Here is a 23,268-nt window from a genome sequence, read left to right as displayed (position 1 = left end):
CAATGTGGGGTTGTTATTTAAGAAAATAAAATAAAAATTCCTGGATTGTACTGCTTCAAGCTACTGGTGGGGAGACGCGGACAGAGGATGATTTCATTCGTCCGCATTTTCAAAAGTAAACTGGAGCAATAAGTGGATCACAGTGTAATTATCTTTCAGCTTCCCTGCTTCAAATTATGCGGTACGTATTGGCTCAGAAACATACAAAAATGCACTTAAGAGGAATATTCTTTTATTGGGGGGGGGGGAACGACCTATTTATACATGTATAAATTATACATTTAAAGGCAAGCCAGGCACAAAAAATCAGAGCTCCGTGTGTTGCACTGAGCACAAGTGACATACCTACCACCACCAGGTCAGAGTATATGTGAGCAAACATCAACAGACCATCAAGTGTAAGAAGCAAGGCTCCAGGGAACACATCAAAGTTTTCTTTTTTCTGTTTTGTATTATAATATTTATTGAATTTTCCATTATGTATTATTTCAGTACTTTTATATTTTTCATCTTGTTATTTGCTCAAAAGAGCTACCAACTTCCCGCCCTCCCACTTCATGGTTACCTTAATTATTTCTATTTCACCGTATTTCTATTTTTTCCTGTTTACATTATATCCATCTCAATTATCAAATCTTAAATAAATACGTAAAAAAGTACTTAACCTCAACATTACAAGTTTCTTAAGTCGGCCCTACTAGTGTTGTTAAATGTCTACAATTAGCCTTCAAATATTGTATAAATTTACCCCAGTCTTTTTGGAACGTTTGATCCCACTGGTTTTGGATTTTCCTGGTCAACTTTTCCAGCCCTGCATATTCAATCATCTTCATTTGCTACTCTTGAATCCTTGGTATCTCCTGTTGCTTCCATTTTTGAGCTAATAAAGTCCTTGCTGTCATTGTTGCATACCTGAAAAGTCTTTGGTCTATCTTTAGAATTTCCTCACCTATTATCACCAATAAAAATGCTTCTGGTTTTTTAACAAACGTACTTTTGTACATTTTCTTTAACTCATTATATATCATGTCCCAGTAAGTTTTTACCTTATTGCATGTCTACCACATGTGATAAAAATTCCCTTCCTTTTCTTTACGTTTCCAACATTCCTTATTTTTTAATTTATACATTTTGGCCAATTTGGTTAGTGTTAGGTACCACCTATACATCATTTTCATAACATTTTCTTTTAATGCAGTACGGGCGGTAAAGTTAATTCCTTCCTGCCATAATTTCCCCCATGCCTCATGTGTGACGTCATTTTGTCTGCGCATGCATGAGTGCCGAAACCCGGAAGTAACCCGTTCCAGTACTTCTGGGTTCGGCTCGGTCCGCAACCCGCAAATGCGCAACCCACAACGTTCATAACCTGAGGTATGACTGTACAGTGGTACCTCAGGTTAAGTACTTAATTTGTTCTGGAGGTCCGTACTTAACCTGAAACTGTTCTTAACCTGAAGCACCACTTTAGCTAATGGGGCCTCCCGCTGCTGCCGTGCCGCCGGAGCCTGATTTCTGTTCTCATCCTGAAGCAAAGTTCTTAACCTGAAGCACTATTTCTGGGTTAGCAGAGTCTGTAACCTGAAGCGTATGTAACCTGAGGTACCACTGCACTTCCCCCAAGGAATTCTGGGAGCCCACAGAGAACTACAGTTCTTAGAGAGGCTCAACAACTGATCCCTCTTCCCAGGGAACACTGGGAATTGCAGGTGTGGTAAAGGGGTCTCTTAACAACTCTGAGCACCCTTAACAAACGACAGCTTCCAGAATTAATTGGGGGAAGCCACGACTGTTTAAAGTGGTATTGCGGTGCTTCAGATGGATGCTATGAATGTGGCCCAACACGGACCAGTAGTCTGGCTTCCAATGTTTCCTATGCCACAATATCTATTGCAACGGGAGGCAAAGGTTTTGTATGAGGGTTTTTCTACAAATTATAATCTCACTTTTTAATTTCTCCTCATCCGTACAATCTCCCCCTACCCCCAACAGCACAACACCCACCATAGAAGAACTAGCCAAAGCCACATTTTAACATTCTTCACAGCTGTCTCTTTTTGGAACATGTGTGAAACTATATTGCAAAAACTGACCTGATATTGCACCGCTGTTGAGCTATGTGCTACATCTGTGTTCACCTGACGTTGCATTTTTAAACCTCATACTGATCTGGAGTTCACTAGAGTAACAGGGGGCAGGGCAGGCGGCAGACAGGTGGGCAGGAATGGGTGGAGAGAGAGTTCATTTATCTGTGCAGGATTAGGTCCAAAGCACCTAGGAATATTTCTCTCTGCAATATCTATGTCTACAAAAAGGCTCTGTAATCTTTGCCTGAGTCATTGCTAAGATATTATGTCAGACGTGAGTCTCTCTCAATGGGGGTTTGTACAAGTTTCCTGGGAGAACCACAGCTCACAAATGCTCAGGCCCCCACTGCTAGTAAGGAGTAGCTGATGAAGAAGTCTCCCCTGCTGATAGCAATTTGAAAGCATTTTATTGAGAAGTTGAAAAGACTCAGACTGAGCATCCATTTAAACACACTACAGTTCATGTATTGTGCAATAAGTATCATAGCCCCTACACCTGACGTTTATGTAGTCTGTGGAATTCTAGATTCGGCTCTGTTTGGTTGACCCACCTGAAAAAGCCAAAATGTTGCAGAACTGGAAAATGTGCAGAACTTGGGAAATTTAGTTCATTCCAGGTGCTTGGTATTGTGCCTCTGCAAGAGGTACCCAAACAACTCTCAGCTCCCAAAAAACCACATTTCCAAGGCTTCTTCAGGAAGAACGGTTTAAAATGGAATAAGAGTGTTTTAAACATATCAAGTGGATGCAACCTTAGAGTGATCAAGGGGATGGAATAATTTACTGGTGCAGGCCTATGGTCCAAATCTGCATAAAAGCAGCATATGCTAATTTATATGTCTATAAATAGATGCAAATTTAGGCTGAATTTCAGAGGAGTGTTGTTGTTTAGTCGTTTAGTCATGTCAGACTGTTCGTGACCCCGTGGACCAGAGCACGCCAGGCACTCCTGTCTTCCACTGCCTCCCGCAGTTTGGTCAGACTCATGCTGGTAGCTTCAAGAACACTGTCCAACCATCTCGTCCTCTGTTGTCCCCTTCTCCTTGTGCCCTCCATCTTTCCCAACATCAGGGTCTTTTCCAGGGAATCTTCTCTTCTCATGAGAAGACTGAGTAGTCTTGACATATGTCAGGAAAATTCCTAACATGTTCTGGTTTTCGGGTGTAAAAATGTCGTTGGGGGTTAATTTTGCCGAAACTGCTCCCAAAGCTTATAATCACTATGGGTGGGGGGAGGTTCCCCCCCAAAAAGCTCAGTATTGCAGGTTTGTTCCCCCCCCCCCACTAAAGCTCAACAATTCTGGTTTTTGAAATATGGCAATCCTACAAAAGACGAAAAACCAACCCCAGCACTTGCTGCCCAAGGCCAGATCTGAGTCATGAGGCACCAACAGGATTTTCTGGGTCTGATGCACTGTATATGGTTACTGGGCCACCCCTGTTTGCAAAAACTGCTGCTTATGTGCACTGCAAGTGGCGCAGTGGTCTCAACCACAGAGCCTCTTGGGCTTGCCAATCAGAAGGTCGGTGGTTTGAATCTCTGCAATGAGGTGAGCTCCCATTGTTTGGTCCCAGCTCCTGCCTACCTAGCAGTTCGAAAGCATGTCAAAGTGCATGTAGATAAATAGGTACCACTCCGGCGGGAAGGTAAACGGTGTTTCCGTGCGCTGCTCTGGTTTGCCAGAAGCGGCTTAGTCATGCTGGCCACATGACCCGGAAGCTGTATGCCGGCTCCCTTGGCCAGTAAAGCGAGATGAGCGCCGCAACCCCAGAGTCGTCCATGACTGGACCTAATGGTCAGGGGTACCTTTACCTTTAAAACAAAAAAAAGTATGATTGCAAATTATTCTGGATTTTATTGTTTTATCTTTTGGTAAACCACTTTGAGAGGGTTTTTACAATCAGGCAGTGTGTACGTTTTATGAAAAAAAATATTTCATTAGATTTATTACACACCATAAAATTTCATAAAATTTATACACTGCCTGATAACACCAATAATCTAAGACTTTTGAAAAGCTAAAATAGCAATAGACTAAAAACTCGCACCAACTTTCTGAACATTTGGGGGCCTCTCTAAACAATACTGTTTTTAGCAGGTGCCGAAAAGAATGTAGTGAAGGCACCTGCTTAAAATCAATGGGAGTTGTTATCTGAAAACATCTGTGAGGCATTGAGATGGGGAAGCCTGTCCTAAAGCTCCAATGGCAATAGCCTAATTGTTAATCAGTGTATTCTGCATATCAGAGCTGAGAAGTACTGGGACACCAGGTAGCTGAGAACACCATTCTGATGAGCTGGTACATATTTGCAAAAGCAGATGGTAGAGGCAGACCGGCAGCTGGGCTTTTGAAGCATATAGAGATCGGAAGGAAGCCTCCCTCCTTCTCCTCCTCCTCTGTGGAGCATCTCCACCCCTTTTGTCCAGCAAAGGGGGATTTACAAGATGACTGAATGAGGGCAAGACAAAGGACCTCATCTCCATATGAACAAAGAGGCAAATCAAAGGCAATCTGAACAACAAAAACAAATCTCAACCTTTCTTTTTCCAAAGAAAGGGGCAGGAGGCAACACAAGGACCTCTCCTGCCCTTGCCAGGGCCTTAAGTCCCAGACTCCAAATGTAACACTCGGTCTGAACAGCACACAGCAATTTAAGATCTGCAAAACTCTGTTGTATATTTTCGTGGGAAAGAAACACACCCAAGCGTGTGTAGTTTGACAAACTTAAGAGCTTAAACTAAGATCATGGCCACTGGTCCCATACCTCCTGGCAAATAGAAGGGGAAGAAATGGAGGCAGTGAGAGATTTTACTTTCTTGGGCTCCATGATGACTGCAGATGGTGACAGCAGTCACGAAATTAAAAGACGCCTGCTTCTTGGGAGAAAGGCGATGGCAAACCTAGACAGCATCTTAAAAAGCAGAGACATCAGCTTGCCAACAAAGGCCTGTATAGTAAAAGCCATGGTTTTCCCAGTAGTGATGTATGGAAGTGAGAGGTGAACCATAAGGAAGGCTGATCACCAAAGAATTGATGCTTTTGAATTCTGGTGCTGGAGGAGACTCTTGAGAGTCCCATGGACTGCAAGAAGATCAAACCTCTCCATTCTGAAGGAAATCAGCCCTGAGTGCTCACTGGAAGGACAGATCCTGAAGCTGAGACTCCGAGACTTTGGCCACCTCATGAGAAGAGAAGACTCCCTGGAAAAGACCCTGATGTTGGGAAAGATGGAGGGCACAAGGAGAAGGGGACGACAGAGGACGAGATGGTGGGACAGTGTTCTCGAAGATACCAGCATGAGTTTGACCAAACTGTGGGAGGCAGTGGAAGACAGGAGTGCCTGGCGTGCTCTGGTCCAGGGGGTCACGAAGAGTTGGACACGACTAAATGGCTAAACAACAACAAGAGCTTAAGAAGAGACCTGCTGATCAAGTCAGTGGCCCATCTAGTCCAGCATTGTGTTCCCACAATGGCCAATCAGATGCCTGTGGCAAACCAGCAAACAGAAGCTGAGCACAAGAGCTCTCTCCCCTCATGTTGTTTCCAACTGTGGATGCAGAGCACAACCACCACGACTAGTAGATATCAACTGCCCTCTCTTTCATAATTTTGTTTAATCTTCTTTTATGGCTATCTAGGCTGGTGGACACCATTGCCTCCTGTGTTCCACAGTTTAGCCATTCACTGCATGAAGAAGACATTCGTTTTACCTGTCCTGTATCTTCCAGCATTTAGCTTCATTGGATGTGCATGAGTTCTAATGTTATGAGAAAGGGAGGGAAAGTTTTCTTTACCCGCTTCCCCCATGCTATGCATCAGTTTATGTTGCCTCTTACTCGCCTGTTGGCTAAACTCAAAAGCTTTCATCCTGTGCTAAGATAGACCCCAGGGGCAAGATAGTTCTACTCTTTGCACCCAAAGACAATCACAGCTAATGCCTGCTTTTCATGTTAACCAGATATTATCTCAGTTGTGCAAGACTCCATCCCCCCCCCCTCTCTGCAGTAGTTTGAACCACAGGGGTCCTAACGGGTGTGATTCTGCACTCCAGTCTTGCCACAGAAACCCACCAAGGCCTCATGTTTAGGTTGCATTTCTCTTCTCTGCTCAGCCCCCTTTTGTGTTCCTCATTCCAAACAATGCCTCCCACCCCTCCAATTTTGCAATAGAGATTGTTGTTCCTGTTGGTTCTGCAAATTATGGGCTATAAAGAATTAACGACCGATTATAAATCAATTTACTGTGCTGAGGAAAAAGAGAGAGAGAGAGGGAGGGGGAGGGAGGGGGGCTTTGTTGTGGGTCTTCTTTTCAAAAGAAAAGTAATTAGTTTTGTTCACATTTTATTGTTCAGGAAATTAGAGAAGAATTGGAGAGGGTTTAATTTTGTCCATCGAAAGGACAGATTTGAAACACATGTACACACACAACAGGTACATATTCATGTCCACACATAGACGCGCACGGCACTTTGCAATAGAGATGCACAGAATAATTCAGGCGGATCAACGCTGCAGATTAACTAAGGGCCTTATTCTTCAAGATGTGAGAAACCAGAGGAAAATTCTCTGCACCCAGACAGCTAAAGTGTCGGCAAGAAGGCAAAAGTTAGATTCTTCTGTTCTAAAACTAGCTATCTGTGGACAAGGATGCACAAAGAGACACAAATGTCTTGGGACACAGACCTGAACACACAACCTCCTGGATATGGATCTGCTCAAAAGCCACCCTTTCCTTTTTTGATGCCAATGCAGAAATGCCGGCAAAACAACTCCATCCACACTTCTGAAGCGACTCCTTCCTTCCATAATAACTCTTTATTCAAACAAACAACAGATTCAGGTCACCAGTTTACGTCCAAGTCTGCTGGATGGAGGCTGAGCAAGGCCCCCTGCTGGTCAGTTGCTCAGTCATCTGTGCAAATTTAATTGGTCTCTTATCTTGCTCTGGTCATCTTAGAAGAAGAGTTTGTACAAGCTGCTCCCCTCCCCCAATCCCCTTTCCTTTCCCAACACTCCACTATGTCCCCCAGCGCCTTCATACTATGGATTTCCCTTCCAGCAATAAAACTCCTGGCACATTTGCAAAGCTAAGCAGGGTCTGGTGTGGTTTCGAATTAGATGGGGGAAGCGTGTTGAGATTCCTGCATTGTGGGAGGTTGGGCCGGATGACCCTCAGGGTTCCTCCAACTCTACAGCTCTATGATTTTAATGCCAGCTGGCCCTGGAAAACCTGCACATACTGCCATATCCACATATCATCCACACATCCAGGCTGCCATATTCACCCGCCTTGCATTTCTTGACAGCTGCTGAAGACAGCCTGATGTACTGCAGCTCTTGCCCACTCCTCAACCACCCCTCTCCCAGCTGCTGCTGCTGAGGCCACCAGCGGAATCATGGATGATCTGGCCATGTTGTCTGGGGGTGATGGGAGTTATAGGCCCCTATGAAGAAAGGCTGCAGCACTTCAGACTTTTTTAGTTTGGAGGGAAAGCAAGCAAGAGGTGACAGACAGGTGTTTATAAGATTATGCATGGCATGGAGAGAGTTGAGAAGTTCCCCCCTTTTCTCTCCTAACGCTAGAACTGGTGGGCAACCAAAGAAGCTGAATGTTGGAAGATGCAGGGCAGATAAAAGAAAGTACTCCTGGTTAAACTGTGGAACTCACTGCCACAGGAGGCAATGATGGTCATCAATTTGGATGCCATTAAAGTCAAGTCAAGTAACCTTTATTGGCATCACATAAGAACATTCAGAATACATTCAGAATAGATAGGCCAGTGCAATCTCGTCACCACCCCAACGGCACAGTCACCCGCCAAAGGGCAGAAGAGGCGAGCAATCCACCTCATCTCTGTGGGTTTCCAGCAAGGGCAGGATCCTGTAGCATGCTTTGGCGACAAAAAAATCAGATAGAGGGACTTAGCTGCTGTCTTGGTCTCTCCCCTGTAATAAGCTCCTGGTCTCTCCCCTGTAATAAGAAGCACATAACCTCCGTCTCTGGTTTCCATGTTGGAATACATAGATGATGTAGAAACTGTTGGTGGAGATCATCATACATTTTACATTTAAGGGCCATGTGAGCTAGAGTTTCCACCAGGTGGGCATCGCATGGGCAGATCCTATCTCCTTCTGCCAAACCCGCAAACCTACCCCAAATGCCATTAAAAGAGGACTGGACAAATTCCTGGAGGAGGAGAGCTGTCAGTGGCTCTGCTCTGCCTCCATGGTTGAAGAAAGCAACGCTTCTGAAAACCAGTTGCTGGAAGAAGCCGCTGGAGGGGAGAAGAGGGCTCTTGTTCTTGGGTCCTGCCTGTGGGTTTCCCATTGAGGCACCCAGTTAGTCACTGTGAGAACAGGAAGCTGGACTAGGTGGGTTCCCTTTGACCCGATCTAGCAGGGCTCTTTTCATGTGTTCATGAGCTGGAGTCCAACAACATATGGAATGCAAAAGCAGGGTTTACCATCTCTAGAGTTCCAACTCTCCAGGAAATAGAATGGTCAGGCCACTGTGGTGCAGTGGTTAAGAATGTCACACTAGGACCTGAGAGACCGGGGTTTGAATCCCCACTCAGCCACAAAACTCACAGGATAACCCTCTATTTAAAAGGCTTCTACTCTGCAGCCTCTTATAGCTGTTTTATCTGCGAGTCTTTTAGTTCTTATGCTCTTACAGTTGTGTTAACTGCGTGTCTTTGCTGGGTTTTTTTAGCTCTTATCTGTTTTAATTATTAGTTTTTTATCCATCCACTATCTGTGTTTAATCTTGTATTTTATTCAGATCTTTTATGCCTGTTTCCTTCTCCTCATTTGCCCTAACAATTATCGGTCAAAAAATCCTAACTGCTATTTTATCTATATGCTTTTTTAATCCTGGTCTGTGACCGTAATAAAGTTCATTCATTCACGGGATGACCCTGGGGGGCGAAGCACAGTCTTTCTGCCTATCCCAGCTGCATGGGAGTGCCGTTGTCAAGAAGAAAGTAACCTGAGCTCCTGTCACTGCAGCTGCAGTAGGAGTTGATAATGAGTTTTTAAGCCGGTCCCTTTCAGTGCCAGATTTACGTATAAGCTAAACAAGCTATAGCTTAGGGCCCCACTCTCTTGCCCCCCCCCATTTCACTATTAATATACTTCTTCTTAATTGTATTTCAGTCCAACAATTACTTTGATAAAATACATATTTTGCTATGTGCAAATGGCTTTAGATACCTATTAGGTCCATAAATTACCATAAAGCATATATTCAACACAAAAAATAGCAACCATTCGTTGTTGACAAAGGACAGCTGGACATATAAAGGGCCCCATTACCTTCAGGAGTTTAGGGCCTCATCAAACCTAAATACGGCCCTGGTCCCTTTCTGCATAGAGGAGCAGAATGGTTGATCTCCCAGCAAGTTAAAAGCTGAAACTGCAGATATATTCTCTGAATTGCAGAATGCAGAAAGGAAAGGGGAGATAGATGGCCCAGCCCTGGGAAACACAGCGAGATGAAATCAAACAGCCAAGTCTCATCTGCATTGCAGGCCCTGCTGTGTGTTCACCGTCCCCTCTGCCACCACGATAACATCAAGATGCTCTCACACTGCACAAGGATTGCATGGGGTGCCAAAGTTATCAAGACTGTGGGACAAATGAGTGGAAGAGAGGAGAAGGCAGAGAAACAGGAGATCCAGGGTCTGGGGTCCTTCTCCTACCCTTGAGTGATGAGAGCTGATCACAAAAACTGCCTCTGAGCATATGCAGAAAGGCTTTCACTTTTGTTCCAACTGAAGCATCCAGGAGCAGCCTCCCCACAAGTCACTTAACAAACTAAGGACTTTGTTCCAAAGTTGAACACATCAGGAAACTATTTATTGCCCTAATCTGGATTCAAAGGATTGGTCAATCAGCTGACCATTCTCCCAGTTCAGGAAGCTTGGATCTTGAGGGGAGTTGTTGCTTCAGCAGCTCAGATGGTGAGATTATGTTGAGATGGGGGCTCCAAACCTTCTGGTGCTCTCAGTCAGGCCCCAATCCAGCTAGCGCTTGCATGCACTTTCCCTCTCCTCAGGTAGATGACCAGTTTGGTGGCCCTGAATCTCCTGCCTGCCTGCCTTCTCTTCTTCTGAAGATGATGGGGGTGACCAGGTGGCCTCTGGTCTTGCAACAGAGATGTATGGATCCAAAGGCTATTCAGGATCAGCTGGTGGTTTGGAAATCTGCTGGGTGAATCAGCTCTCTCTACTCTGGGAAGATCCCAGGTGCTAAGTTTGAACAGAACTGAACCCTGATACCTTGGACACAAATGTGCTGATAAAAAAAAACTCGAAATAAGTCTGTGGCATAGCTTGGAATGGATGTTGTTTGGGTTATTTTGATGCCATGGCAAAGTGAGTGTGTTAGGAAAAACCCTCTCCCTCTCTGAGCTGCTGCCAGAATTATTATTTGTCAGAATTGGGAGAGGGGGCATGTATAGAACACCATCCTTGAGAGAACACATAACTAAAATCTGGAACATAGTATACATGGTTAAAGCTTACCAGAGAGGGCAGACTACAAGATAGTGTCTGTATTGAGAAACTGAGTCTTTATTTATCAAAAATATTGATATACTGTATTGTAGAACAATATCGCAACAGCTTGCAACAGTGTAAAATCATAAAATCATAAAGTAAAATCATAACAAATGAACAACAGGTCAAAAGCAAAAGAATTAAAAGCAAGCATCAATAGACCATTGTGGGAGAAGCACTCTTAATTGCCTGCAAAGACCTGGTGGTATAGAAAAAATTCAGTGGGCATTTAACACTTGGCACAGAAGGTGCCTGCTGAATCTCTAGTGGCAGAGGGTTCCACAGGCCTGGGCCACTGAGACTAAAGTCTTGGTTTCTTGTTGTCAAATAAGGTGCCTGCTGAATCTCTAGTGGCAGAGAGTTCCACAGGCCTGGGCCACTGAGACCAAAGTCTTGGTTTCTTATTGTTGTCAAATAAGGTGCCTGCTGAATCTCTAGTGGCAGAGAGTTTCAAAAAAAGCTATGCCAACTTGGGGATAGTTCTAGGCATCTCTTTCTACTTTTATTTGACATTTGTTATCATAACTTGTGACATTACAAATAAATATATGTGGGGGTTTTTTAAAGGAAAAATCCCCTTCCAAATTCTGATGTATTAGTAGTAATAGTAGTAATAGTAGTAGTAATTTAGTTATACTCTGCCTTTTCCCCTGACAGGAACTTAAGGTGGCTTATAGATAAAACAGGAACAGCTTAAAAATAGAAGAAGAAAAAGATCATTAAAAAACTATTAAGCACTAATAGAATTAAAACTATATATAAATGTAAAATATCTATTTAAAATATACAGATAATTACAATGAAAACAGCATGGCACTATCCCTTTCATTAAAACCAGTTTGTTACCAAAAGCCTGTTGTGATAACAAAGGTTTGCACCTGCCGGTGGAAAGACAGCAAGGACAGATGGATTAAATGAGATGGCCTTGTTGGTGTTTCTCCCTCCGAAGGTTCTTCAGCACCTGCAAAACTGAGCCCTCCTCGCCTTGGGCATGTGCCCAGTCTGCCTATCGGTTCATCCGGCCGCCCCCGTGTTGCAGATTAAGTGTTGCCTTCCAAGGATACTCTGATTGTTCCGGTTCAGGGGGAAACCGGCCAGCCGATCAAGAGAAGCGCCATTCTGCTGGTCCTCCTTTGTCTGGAAATGTCACTATCCATTATTAAAAATGATGCTCACCATGCACCTGCGCACCTGCGCACCTGCCTCTCGGCCCAGAAAAGACACAACCATGGAACACAACTGTATTTCTGTTCCGGAGATTGCTCCCCTTGTTTAACCAGATGATTTTTTTGAGAGTGAGAGGGGTGGCGGCGGAGAGAGAGAGAGAGAGAGATGCCTTTGGCTCCCATTATTTTACAACCCATCATTCCATGAAAAACCTGGCATGATTTTGCCCGGTTTTTGTGACAAGGCACATCTCTCTTTATCTTCTTAGGAACAGACAGGGGGTTCTTGAGAAGGGAATCTAGTGAAAACAAGAGGTTTGTGTTCTACCCATCCACCCAAACCACGCAACACCCCTGGAGTCCTGCAAAACTATCCTAAACTTGAAATGCTCCCTCAATGATCCAGAAATCTTCCTGCACCTTCCTTCTGCAGTTCACCCACAAAGGTGCCAGGAGCAAGAAGGGGTGATGAAAGGAAAAGAGCCCCAGATGGAGCTTGCTTGTAGGAAGAGGGGCCTGGGACTTACTGGGGAAGTGGTAGCACGCAAGGCAAGGAAGAACGCTGGACAACTCCCAGTGGGCCCTGCTGTCTCAGCTTTGGGAAATGTTGTCTCAGCAAAGGACCACAGTCACCTGAAGGCTGGAGGAGGCTTCCAGGGAGTTGTCTACAAACCCTAGAACAGGGGTAGGCAACCTAAGGCCCAGGAGCTGGATCTGGCCCAATAGCCTTCTAAATCCGGCCTGCGGACGGTCCAGGAATCAGTGTGTTTTTACATGAGTAGAATGTGTCCTTTTATTTAAAATGCATCTCTGGGTTAATTGTGGGGCCTGCATGGTGTTTTAACATGAGCAGAATGTGTCCTTCTATTTAAAATGCATCTCTGATTATTTGTAAGTGATAAAATGTGAAGATTTTTATGGTAAAAGTAAGTGCGATAAAAAAAATGGTTAGAAATTATGATATTGTAAACTGCTAAAGATGAGGTAAAATGAAAATCAGATAGCGGGAACTTGGGGAAGCCCACCTAACAATGTTCAGAAAAAAATAAGGGTAAGACAAGAATTTGTTTGTATTCTCTGTTTTTCTGTTTGTGTTGTTTATTTGTGTTATGAAATGAATATTATTTTTTTGGAAAAAAATAAAATAAAAATAAAATGCATCTCTGGGTTATTTGTGGGGCATAGGAATTTGTTCATTTTCTTTTCCAAAATATAGTCTGGCCCACCACAGGGTCTGAGGGTCGGTGGACCAGCCCACGGCTGAAAAAGGTTGCTGACTCCTGCCCTAGAATAACAGAATTGTAGAGTTGGAAGGGACCCAAATGATCATCTAGTCCAACCCCGGGCAATGCAGGAATCACAGCTCATCAAGCAACACCCCTTCAAAAGGCCTGTTGCTGAATCTGCAGCCGTGTGGCTAAGCAGCCAAAGATGCTACAAGGGAGTTGCCCCCAGAATCAGAAGGTGATGGGAGAGCCATGGTGGTGTACCAAGAGCTCTTCCTCCCCTGAGTGTGAGTAGCCTGAATTGGAGCCCTCCATAGGGCAGGAGATATAGGTCAAGGGACAGAGTAGGCAGTGGTCCGGAAAATCAAGAAATTGTAGAGGAGCTGTGGGCTAACAATGGCCAAGGAGGAAAAGAGGGGATCACTCTATGGGGAACCTCAGCTCAGTGGGTGGGGCTGCAGAGAGAAGGGGCTGTGTGGAGAACACAGTAAAAGCCTGCTGGAAAAGACCAATGGCCCATCAACTCCAGCATCCTGGAGGACTCTCATTATTACTCAGAAGCATTGCTGCCTCTGAATGTGGAGGCAGAACATAGCCATCATGACTAGTGTCCCATCAACAGCACTCTCCTCCTCCATGATTTTGTCCAATCCTGCTTTAAAGCCATCTAGATTGGTGGCCATCACTGCCTTCCATGGGAGCAAATTCCATGCGCTGCATGCGCTGCATAAAGAAGGACCCGGTTTTGCAGGAAACTGAAGGAAGGATCCATGGGGCGGGGGGATACAGAGCTGGCAAAACAAATGGGGCAAAGAGGAAAGCGGGCAACAGGGAACCCACAGACAGGGCATGGGTGTAGTAGCAGGAAGGCAAGGGCAGGTAACTGGGTTGGGGGGCGAAGCCACAGGAGAGGGCTAATTCTGAACACCAATCTGGAAGCACCAGCCATCTGATCATGAGGCTACAGGTTGCTGGCATTAATCCATGTTGGAACAAGAGCCCCTTGCACCAAGGACAGCAGGGGATTCATTATGCCGGGTGCCAGAGAGTTATGCAAAGCGCTTGGTAATTGCCACACAATGGCAGGCATCTTACACAGGGCTCCCTGCACCCCGGAGGGGAAAGAAGTCGAAAGGCTTACAAGCAGAGAGGCATGTAATCTGTTGCGTACAGCATGGGGGTTGCCTGCCACTCAGCTGCGCAGAGGCTCACTAAGATCCAGAGACAGTTTCCTAAGAACCAACAGGAAACGAGGGAGGGAGGGAGTGAAGGCTGGGATGAATGGCGGAAAGAGGGACTCTGAAAGGAAAATGGGGTGGAGTGGGGTGCTGCGAGCACTTGTCCAAAGCCCAAGGCGAGTGTTGAACTCAAATGCCCAGAGGTCAGGATTTTGTGAGTCATGCACAGTATGAAAGCACTGACCTACTCCTTCTCTCTTTTTCAAAAAGGCTAAATTTTCTAGTTCATTATGGTTGAGTCGCCCACCAGGGACTGGCAGGATGCTGGGGATTGCGTGGCGGAGGCCATGGGGCCAGAAGCTGACTCAGGGGAAGGGAGCAGTGATTTATGGGGTTTTGTGCCTCCCACAAGGAAGAAGGGGAACAGGCTGCATAGGAGAAGAGGTGGGGAAGGGGCACAAGGTGTGGGGCAGGAGGTAGGGCCTGGGCGCACAGAGATGCCAGGAGCGGAGAAATAGATGGTGGCTGAGAGGGGTGGCCTAGCAGAATCCCCCCCCCCCCGCTGTCCCTCCCCACTGTCTCCCCCCCCCCCACTGTCCCTCAGCACCTACTCAGTCGCCAGAAAAGTGTGTGTGTGCATTTTCTGTGCCCTTTAGGAGCTGCTGTTTAAGTGTGTGCTTTGTCAAGGCGCATTCTGGAAAGTAGTAGGAATCAGATGGGCAACGGTGAGTGTTGGCAAAGGAAACCTTCATCGCTTCCTTCACCATCAGGAATGCTCCTTCCCATAAATCAGAACTCCCCACACCCAAACTGGGCAGAATGGCTGAGGCATCACCTCAGTTGGAGGTCGGCCAACCAAAAGGATCAAGTCAGCCCTGAGCAGCCATATGCATGCACCAATATCTTAGGACAGAAGACAGATGCTTCCGGACTCCAATTCCCACCTTCGCTGGCTTTGGGCATACTAGACGGGGGCTGATGGGGGTTGTAGTCCAACAAGGCCTGCAGGGCACCATGCTTGCCATCCATCCCTGTTACGCAGTGAACATGGTAAGTAGAAGCTTGTTGCAAAGTCTGGGGGTTGGTTTAATACCTGGGTTGTTAACTCTGAAGGGGGTAGGCATGTCTTTGTTCTACAGCCATCATCCGTAGACAGACATTGCCACAACAGACTGTGTTCCCTGCTGTGGCAGGAGTGTTTGTTGCACAGTGCTCCCTGCTAGCATCTAATCCTTTGGGAATAGGGCCAAACAAGACCGGACAGATATAGTCACCGAAGTGTGAGATGCCAGGGAGCTAGTTATCATAAAACATGCAAAAAACAAAAACAAAAACCAACCCACAAAAAACCCCAGCCTTTGCTGACTGCTAGCCGTGGTTATGGGAATGGAGCCTCCATGCCCAGGGGCAGTCTATCTCTGTGTATCAGCTCTGTATTGGAGTGGGCAGGGGGCAAAAATTGGGGGAGTGGGGGTTAATAGCCAGTTTGGATATTGGTTTGTATGTTGGACTAGGACCTGGGGGAGACCAGGGTTCAAATCCCCCCCCAACTCACCATAAAAAACACCTTCTGGAACAATCACCTGCATCTCAGACTAACCTGCTTCACAGGGTTGCTGTAGGGATTATACAGGGTGGGGGAAGAACCATGTAGGCCCCCTTGAGCAAAAAGTAGGAGGCATCTGGGCTGGCTAAGACGGAAAGCAGGAGGGCCATTTCATCCAGCAAGCCGACTGAAAGATAAATCTGTGATATCTGGGACACTGGCTCTACCCATTCTGGCCCTGCTCAAGGGACTAGTCCTGAAATAATAATAATAATAATAATAATAATAATAATAATAATAATAATAATAATAATAATTTATTATTTATACCCTGCCCATCTGGCTGGGCTTCCCCAGCCACTCTGGGCGGCTTCCCAAAAAATATTAAAATACTGTAATACATCAAACATTAAAAGCTTCCCTAAACAGGGCTGCCTTCAGATGTCTTCTAAAAGTCTGGTAGTTGTTCTTCTCTTTGACATCTGGTGGGAGGGTGTTCCACAGGACTGGTGCCACCACCGAGAAGGCCCTCTGCCTAGTTCCCTGTAACTTGGCTTCTTGCAGTGAGGGAACCATCAGAAGGCCCTCGGTGCTGGACCTCAGTGTCTGGGCGGAACGATGGGGATGGAGACGCTCCTTCAGGTATACTGGACCGAGGCCGTTTAGGACCAGACCTTTTGCAGCAACTCCATAAGCTTCTGCATTCCTCAAAGGGCAGAGCCACATACTCAAACGTTTGCAAGAGCAAATATCAGAGAGACGGGACATGAAATTAATGTTTCTCCCTCTTCTTTTCTATGAGTACCTGTGTGTGTGTGTGTGTGTGTGTGTGTGTGTGTGTGTGTGGAACCCACTATCACCACTTCATGCTTTATTAGTTTTGTGCTTTTGGTAGGAGACGCCTTCCCTTGTCGCAATGTCTCATCAAATTACGGCCAACAACATGGGGGGAGTCATCTGCATCCGTGATGCGAGGCAACATTTTTGCAATTAAGCAGGACAGCCAAACAATGGCCTTGCTAGCATAGGGAAAGGTCAGGGATGGCAGCTATCTGTTTCGTGGCTAATTGCAAGACACAGAGAGCCAATTATAGCAGCGCCATTTGCATATAGCTGCTCGGGGCAGACTTGATCCTTTCTGTTGGATGCCTTCCAACTGAGGTGATGCCTCAGACATTTTGCCCAGTTTGGGGGGGGGGGGAGTCTGGCATCACTTTATTTAATTTTGAGCTGCTGGGAAACTGGGCATCAGGGAGGCAACAAATGAAAAGGCACAAATACATTTTGGAAACCAACTTCTCAAAGGCAGGGTCTTCCAGCAAACACAGCTCCAAGAAGGAGATGGAGTCACACACCTCCTGTGTCCCTCTATGTTGGCAGGCAGCAAAGTCTACCTCCTCTCCTCCAAGGAGATGCCTCTGCTGCCAGAACCTGATGGTTGCTCCACAGACCCCTTGAGGGAGCAAGGAAAGATCTCCTCAGCTGGAAACCTCATTAACTCCAAGGAACCAATGGCTGCAGATGGCATCAGCTCTCTAAATGGCCAGCAGGAAGCACTCACAGAGTGGAACTTCTGGTTAGTGATTAGTTAGTCATAGAACGGGATGCGGGTGGCGTGTGAGTTAAACCACAGAGCCTAGGACTTGCCAATGAGAAGGTCAGCGGTTCGAATCCCCGTGACGGGGTGAGCTCCCGTTGCTCGGTCCCTGCTCCTGCCAACCTAGCAGTTCGAAAGCACGTCAAAGTGCAAGTAGATAAATAGGTACCGCTCCGGTGGGGAGGTAAACGGCGTTTCTGTGCGCTGCTCTGGTTCGCCAGAAGCGGCTTAGTCCTGCTGGCCACATGACCCGGAAGCTGTATGCCGGCTCCCTCGGCCAGTAAAGCGAGATGAGCGCCGCAACCCCAGAGTTGGTCACGACTGGACCTAATGGTCCCTTTACCTTTACCTTAATCATAGAACCATATATCTGTGGAATGGAAAGGGACCATCAAGGGCCATCTAGTCCAGCTCCCTGCAATGCAGGAATCCCTGACAGATGGCCACCCAACCTCTATTTAGAAACTTCAAATAAAGGAGAGTCAATCACTTTCCTTAGTAGTCTGTTCCACTGTCAAACAGCTCTTGCCACCAGAAAGTTCTTCCTAATGTTTAGTCCTGCTATAGAACCCAAGTTGCTCCAGGACCTTGCTGAAACAACTTGGATGCCTGGCCTCAGCTATGGGAGCACTGTCTATGGTCTTGAACTCAGACCTGGGTATCTCTCCAAGGTGCTGACTTTTGCCTTTGCTGGCCTCACTGTCTTCCCTAGAGAACCAGGAATTGCTGACCTCCCATTGCTACAGTAGGTCAATACCTCTCCTTGCTGGTGGGTATCTTAGTGGAACACCTTGCTGTGTGCATATCACACCAATGCTGAAGGAAATGCATGCAATTAGCTGTGAGCTAATTGACTTCTAATGCTTTGAACATCTTAGGACTATGCTACCTGAGAGAGCACCCGAATAGACCCTTTGCTGAGGCCATCTGAGAAGGCCCTTTTAATCATGCCACATCTACAAGAGATCTTGTGGAGATTTGAAGGAAGGCCTTTGTGCAATGGCCCTGTTGGATAATTTCTTTTATCTGTTTCATAAAATTTACACATTGCTTGATTGTAAAAACAAACAAACAAATGAAAACCTCAAAGTAGTTTGCCAGAGAATCAAGCACTAAAATTATTTATAACAGTTAAAAACTATTTAAATCATTCCAAAAAATTAAAATCATTGCCGGGGAACTGATTAAAACACACACCAACCTTTATTAAATTTTTCCTCCACCTTTCACCTGAAGATCATAAGGCGGTTCACAACAAAAGCTTACAAAATGAGGAGACAAAATACATAATGAAACAAAAATAAAGACTAATGAAACCCCCCCCCCAAACACTTCTGCAGGTCTTCTGCTGGTTAGTAAAAATTATGGGCACTGATCCTTAGTATGCAACACTTTATAGTTTATGCTTTATAATGTGCTGGTTTTCTTTTCTAAACTGCCTTGTAATTTTCAGCAGTGAAAGACTGCCTCAACACAATTTTAAATAAATAAAAAAATATTGTGTGCCCGCTTCTGCTGCTCTTCCTGGCAAGGTCTCAGGGTGGTGGTCGAAAGGCATCTGAGACCACCACTTTGCTGAAGCTAAGCAGGTCTGGGACTGGTAAGTGGGGAACCACACGTACTCCACCTTTAGTTCCAAGGTGGAAGAAAGGAGGAGAAGGCTAGTGTATGGCAAGGTAAACAATTTAATAAAAGATTCTGCCAGTGGCAACAGGGCACAGATTGGACCATGTACGCTGAGTGCAAAGCCTCTGTGTACATTCAAGGCTATGAATGGACACAAGCCGCTACGGCTGTGCTCTGCCTCCCAAGGTCAGAGGCTGCAATGCTTCTGAATGCCAGCTGCCAGAAGCTACAGGAGAGGAGAAGGCTCTTGTGCTCAGGTCCTCATTGCAGGTTTCCCATGGGGGGGGGCATCTGGTTGGCGACTGTGAGAACAGGGTGCTGGACCAGATGGGCCATTCGCCCAGTACAGCATTTGGCTCTCTCTCTTCTTTGGTTCTCAGCACATTCATTTTGAGAAGAAATGTTTTGGAACGAAGTTGTGGATCTCTCCCCCCCCCCCACTTGTAATTCTTTATGTCCCTTAAAAAAAGAAAAACTTTTTTACATATAAAAACACATACATTCAAATACAGAAACACATATAAAAACACATACATTCAAATACAGAAACACATATAAAAACACATACATATACAGAAATACAGAAATACATATAAAAACACATACATATACAGAAATACAAATACAGAAATTCATATAAAAACACATATTCAAATACAGAAACACATACATTCAAATACAGAGGAGTGGCTCCCTTCTCTAGCGGGACGAAGGACAGCCACAACCCCCTCCCAACCACCATTAACCCCCCCCCCACGCCCACACACCCAGGGAGATCCTACCCGCTGGTTTCTGCTTGTTAAAACTAACACAAATTCAGCACCCAAAAAAATAGGCAGCCTGGCCCTGCCAAAGCAATTTGGGGGGCAGTGGAACTCCACTATTTATTTCTGCAGCGATTGGGGAAGGTGTTCTCCCCCAAGCCCTTTGGTGCGTCAGGTTGTAAAAGCAACAAACTGCTCCTGTCTGCCTTGGCAGAGTTATCTGGGCACCAGGAAAGTTAATAGTCAAAGCAGAAGGAACAAGTTTCTCTTTACTCCCCAAACCCTGAAGAGAAACGCAAGTATTTCGCTTGACCGAGGCCTCCAGGCTGTGGCTCAGGTGTGGGTGGGGCCCCACCCCGCTTTTCAGTCTCTCCCGACATTTGGGAAATGGGCACGGCCAGCACTGTGATTCAAAGTCTTGACCCTAAACCGGGCACCCCAATAATCCCACATTCCAAACTCGGTCCCAAGACCCCTGGTGAGCTCTCTGTCTTGGCCCATGGAAGTCTTTAATGTTCACCACGTGCAGAACGGCAATCAGGGGGGAAGGGTTCCACCACATCCGCCATGCCAATAAATAGACTTAGCGGTGCAAAAAACCAGCTGGCCCCTTCCAAAAGGCCCCTGGTGCTCTTCCAGTTCCTCCACGGGCCCTGTATCCCCCTGGTTCCAGTAGCATACCTGGCTGAATAAATTAAACAGCAGAGTCCCGGGAGAGCCAAGGCGGCCCCCGTCTCAACATGTCGGCTGCATCTTCCTGGCTCACTCCCCCAACATCCTCTCCCAGATGGCGATGAGGTTGTCCAGGCCCCAGAGGTAGCCGTCCTCGCGGTTGCCTTCCTGCCAGGGCAGGCGGTGAGTCAGAGTCTGTTTCTCGGGCAGCGGCACCGTCTTGCCAAAGTCGATCATCCACACCCGCGCCAGACCCCTCTGGTCGTGGACGAAGAGAAGAGAGCTGCCCACTACCTCGTGTGTCTTGAAGAACTCAGACTGTTCAAGCGCCAGCCTGACTTCCTGCAGTCGCTTCAGGTAGCTGGTCAGGACTCTCCTGTCTCCGTCCACAAAGTCCCAGAAGACCTGGGTCACCTCCTCCTGCTGGCGGGTCTTCTTGAAGCTGGTGTTGAAGGTGCCATCAGCTTTCTTGATGCCTTCGATGCGGAAGCCCAGCGTGGTGGTGGAGCTGAGGGTTTCCCTCCACTGCATGTAGCGGGGCTTCAGGATGGCGCTCTGCGCATGCTCTTCCGCCGTGGGAGCCGCCGGGTCCACGGCCACCATCTTGTCGTACAGGTCTCTGCGCGGACAGGGCTGCTGTCTTTCCTTCTCCAGCTCCTCCGCGAGGTACGTCCTGACTCCCATCTTGCAGTCCATGATGGAGGGCTTGTCAAAGCCGGACAGCAGGTCCTCCATCTGGATGTAGGTCTCCCCATCGCGCTCCACCACCCCATAATAGGCCGGGACGTAGGGCTGCAGCGCGTCGCACACCAGGCGCTCCAGGCATTGCTGCTCGCTGGGGCAGTACTTCTTCAGGATGCGGCCAAAACCCCCGGCTCTGAAGTTGCCTGCATGGCCAGCCAGCTGGACCCAGGGGCAGCGCATGCGAAAAGAAACCACACAGGGCGAACATTGCACCAAGTACCCCAGCTTCTTCCAGGGCTTGTTCTGGACGTCTCCGGATCCGACGGGACCTCCGCTGCTGCTGGGACCGGGACAGGGGGGCGCGGCCGGCCCGGCAGGGGCCGAGGGCGTCGGGGGTGCCGAGGGCATCGCGCGCTCCGTCCCTCCGGCCGCGGTTGCTGCTGCGCCTGAGCTGCCCGGCTGGCTCCGCCGCCTGCGCTCCGCCGTCTGCGCTCCGCCCCGGGAGGTGGAGCCGCCGCCCTGGGCGCGCCCCGCGGGAGGAGCGAAGGTGTGCATCTTGTACAGTATTATAATCCCACAGTCAGAGCAGAAGCATTCTCCACACACACACACACACACACACACACACACACACACACACACACACACAGCAATTGCTGCAGCCTCTAGAAAGTTGGCCGCTTTTGTTCATGCAAGCACAGTTCCTGCAGACATGCTTCTGCTTACAAATGAGACCCACTGACTGCATTTTGCCTCCAAGGCTGTCCTGGTTTATTTCCTTGGCACAGGCGGCAGCACTGGCGGAGGGTGGCTGTGTACTGCCAGAGGGGTGCCTTGTTAAAAACCTGTCTCCGACTCCGAGCTCACAATGGGGAAAATCTGTGTTCCCAGAAGCCTTTGCTTCTGTGACTCGAAAATGATCCAAGTGTGTGTGTGAAGTAGAGGCAAATTGCCATCTGATTATATTGTCCAATAACTGTCTGCAAAAGAAGGCATGCCTGCTTCATGCGAAGTCGGCCAATGCGGCACGTGGTTCACTGAGCTGGAGGCAGCTCCCCAGCCACACCTTCTGGCCTGCACAGGACAGCAATGCCCACCCCCCACCCCACATTTCTTGTCCTGCTCCCCCCCCGCCCCCATCAGCAGCCAAAGCAGGCACCAAAACCCAGAACATTCAGCAATCGGGGCTGCTTTGTGCTCAATGAGCCACATGCTTGATTTTATCATAATGGGACAGGAGAATGGGAAGCTTGTGCTCACAGCCTAGGACCCTCATACCTATGGGACCGCCTCTCCCGGTATGCCCCGTGGAGAACCTTAAGGTCCATAAAAAGCAACACCCTAGTGGTCCCGGGCCCTAAGGAAGTTAGATTAGCCTCAACCAGAGGCAGGGCCTTCTCAACACTGGCTCCAGCCTGGTGGAACGCTCTGTCTCATGAGACCGGGGCCCTGATTTCTTTCCGTAGGGCCTGTAAGACAGAGTTGTTCCTCCTGGCCTTTGGCTTGGAATCAAATTGATCACCCTGCCTTTCCTTTTTCCTTTCTCCTTCTGTGATGGAACTCCTATTTGAGGACTTCCCTGGCTTTTTTCTGGCCCATGTAGGACCAGTCTGGATAGTTGCCCTTGGTGAAGACTTGATGTTTTCAACCCCAAAAAGTTTTTGATTTGAGTTTCTACTGAAATGAGGCTGCATTTTAATGTTGTACTTAATCTTGTTTTTAAGTTGTATTTTAATCAATTGTTTTTACCTGGTGTTAGCCACCTGGAGCCCGGTCTTGGCTGGGGAGGGCAGGGTATAAATAAAATATTATTATTATTATTATTATTATTATTATTATTATTATTATTATTATTATTATTTTGAACTCCAGAAAATGAGCTAGCTCTTCAGGGTGAACTTTTCCTCTTCTGCAAACCCAGTGATGCTAAACAATCCCCTAAATCTTAATAAGGAAGATGTAAGTCCTATAGGTCCATCAAGTCCAGAGTGGCCTGGCTCCAGGAAGCCAACAAGCAAAACATAGAGGCAGCATCCCTCTTCCCTGCATCCCTTGCACCATCTGGTCCTCAAGGGTAGACTGCCACTTCACATGGATGTTCCATTCCTGACTATCATGTGATGATGATGATGATGATGATGATGATGATGATGATAATAATAAT

At 47.0% G+C, this 23,268-nt stretch overlaps 1 protein-coding gene and 1 pseudogene across 7 annotated transcripts in view; both read right to left on the bottom strand.

The window, feature by feature from the left end:
- The window catches only part of DAB2IP (DAB2 interacting protein), a 309,499-nt gene that overhangs the window by 125,632 nt on the left and 160,599 nt on the right, over nucleotides 1-23,268 (bottom strand). The gene's annotated exons all lie outside the window — the stretch shown is intronic.
- On the bottom strand, nucleotides 18,543-21,659 carry LOC309333323 (inositol-trisphosphate 3-kinase C pseudogene; annotated as a pseudogene). The gene has a single exon. The product of its transcript is annotated as an inositol-trisphosphate 3-kinase C pseudogene (transcript).

This window comes from Podarcis erhardii, assembly GCF_964252035.2.
Source record: "Podarcis erhardii genome assembly, chromosome: Z".
Lineage (NCBI taxonomy): Eukaryota > Metazoa > Chordata > Lepidosauria > Squamata > Lacertidae > Podarcis > Podarcis erhardii.
The sequence above is the reverse complement of the archived record's forward strand: the minus strand, read 5'-3'. Positions and strand labels throughout refer to the sequence as shown.